The sequence below is a fragment of the Tupaia chinensis genome, unplaced genomic scaffold, assembly GCF_000334495.1.
Source record: "Tupaia chinensis unplaced genomic scaffold, TupChi_1.0 Scaffold000498_1, whole genome shotgun sequence".
Taxonomy (NCBI): domain Eukaryota; kingdom Metazoa; phylum Chordata; class Mammalia; order Scandentia; family Tupaiidae; genus Tupaia; species Tupaia belangeri.
In genome coordinates this window covers 286,719-289,482 of record NW_006160010.1, presented here as the reverse complement: position 1 = coordinate 289,482, position 2,764 = coordinate 286,719, and positions in this window count along the sequence as shown.

Here is a 2,764-nt window from a genome sequence, read left to right as displayed (position 1 = left end):
TTGTTATAGGGCGTGTGCACTCACCAGACACAGAGAGACAGAAAGTGAGAAATCACCCCCCCCAGGGGGGATGGTCATGCCGCAATCCCTTCTCCTCCATTCTCCTCTCGGGATCTTGGGCACACACGCACATGCGCCCGGCGTGAGTTCTAAGTCACCGGGTCCGGGACGCGAACCGCGGTCAACTATGTGGGAATCCAGTGACATAGCCATTATGCTAACTGCTGGTTCCCATGGCCATCTATTTTTTAAAATTGGATACCTGGATGTTTAATTAGATCCTTTGTGTCCATCACTCATCATGATCATATAATCCTTAAGCCTTCTTATTTTGTTTCTTCTCTACTGTGGTGATATTTGCTTTTGGACTATAGATGGTCTCCCATTCCCATTTTTGTACCTTCTGTCTATTCTGCACTTTATCATGGGAAGGAACTTTCTTAACAAGAATCTCATGATGTAAGTCTTTGGTCTAACCTTAACCCTTCAAATTGTTTAAATTTATTCTCTAAATAGTAAAGACAATTTAATTTATTAGGGTATTCATAATCAGCCACCTGACTGTAGCATAGCCTGAACGCACCCCTTCCCCCCTTATTTGCCAGCCTGCAAATAATGCTTCGCTCACACCCAGATGGCTGCAGTTCTCCAAACATGCCAGGTGGTTTCAAAGCACTCTGCTCTGACTTGTCCTCATGTCTGTTAATAAACGCCCCATCCACTAGCCTGCCTTGATGAACATCCTTCGCCTTCCTTCAGATCTAAGCTCTAGCATTATACTAGTCACATTGCATTTCCTCACATTGTCCCCAGTCCTCAGTCAAAAAGCATGGCCCTCTCTTTATTGTTGGTGGGGTGTTCTGTCATATCATGTATGGCCCTTCATGAATTTAAAGTCCATGCATCTGTTTCCCTTTGGACACAGCAAGCACCTTAAGAGACAGACAATCTTTATGGACTTTTTATTTCCAGAACCTAGAACAGTGCCTTCCCATAACTAGTGCCCCATGAATGCTTTCTGAAAGCTTAGCATATATGATTTCCAGGTCACTACATTTTCAAAAGAAGCATAGTGATTTTGGGATTTTGATTTCACTATCTGCTGTGTTATCTAAGGTCAAGGAAAAAAGTCAATCTTAAAGAACATTCAGGGGAAAAAAATTCAGCCGAATATGAAAATACTTCACAGAATAATACATAATAAAATACTGTACATTGAGATTTTACTATGGACTATATTTTAATATGCTTTGTGGTTACTTGTTTTTTTGTTTTAAAAATTCCGAATTGGGAACCAGCAGTTAGCGTAATGGCTATGTCGCTGGACTCCCATGTAGTCGACTGAGGTTCGCGTCCCAGACCCAGTGGCTTAGAACTCACGCCAGGCGCGTGTGCATGCATGCCCAAGATCCAGAGGAGAATGGAGGAGAAGGAATTGCAGCGTGACCATCCCCCCTGGGGGGTGATTTCTTGCTTTCTGTCTCTATGTCTCTGTCTGGCAAGCAAGCGCACGTGCCCTATAGTGAAAACCTCTGAAAAAAAAAAATTCCGAATTGATCGTCATTCACGTCTGTTAGTAGACACTGTAGGGAGGAAGGTTTTCCCTCAAGTCAGTACTAGCTGGTGGATTAACACCTATTGTCTCCAAGGCAAAGGCCTGGGTCTGCTCTGCCCTGCTATTGCAGTGCAGGACGGAAGAGATTCCTATGCAGTAAGTAGTAGGACTTGCTTGAAGGAGGCATGTCAGTAAAAGGTTTCCCCATAGTGAGGAAGCTGCTCCTAGCTTTTAGAATGCTGGTGCTTTCTAATGTTGCTGGATGGCTTTTCTCTTTTCGTTTCTCACTCTTCGGACCCCTCCTCTAGGGCTCAGTAACACGGTAGAGATGCTTTTTGACAGACAAGAGATAATCTTACACTTGACTTCCAATATCAAGGCATTTTAACTGGCACACTTTATATTGAATAATTCATGGGTATTCAAGCTTTACTTCACTCCACAAAGAAAGTGCTTTCTCTTAGCAGCCACAGTAGATATGAGCAGCTAATTCATTATTTAAAGAGATTAAGTATTAGCAACTGGTACTGGCTCTTCAGAGCTCTCTTTATTCCCATTGCTCGTGTTATCCCCAGCCTCTCAGCTGCCTAGAACAGTTTTTAGATTGATTTTACCATATTTAAGTCTTTTTTTAAAAAACAGATCTACCCAAAAACCTCCCTATTTTCAGAACCGCTTTGTCCTATTTTAAACACGTAAAGCAGTGTCTGTTAGAACTCTGAATCTCTGCAGGCTCGCGGGAATACATACAATTGCAACTCTTTTTGCTTTCAGTTAAGAAAATGTGGCAGGTGGGAGAAATGTAAGAAAGTCGAGTTTGCTCCCATTTACAGACCACTTGCTGCAATAGGCCAAGGAAGGCTTGGGCGTTGAAAACAGGTGGTAAAAGTGGATGAAACCTCAACTTTCAAGTATTGTTGCTCTGAAAGGATAGGTCCCCATGGAGAATTGTCCTCTTTATATGCTCAGAGAAAGAGAGGGGAGGAAGTGTTTGAAATGTCTGTTTCTCTTTTGTAGACATATCCTCAGGTTGGATCTGGTTCAACACAAATTTTTACTCTTTCATTTCCAGTGAAGAAGAGAGAGGAAACTTGGTCAAGAAGGTTATGAGGTTTCACTTTCTGTAGACTTTGCCAGAGGGTAGCATAACAAGGTAATCTATCTGGACTGGTGAAAGAGGGAATTATGTATATGAAACTTTTTGGGGAA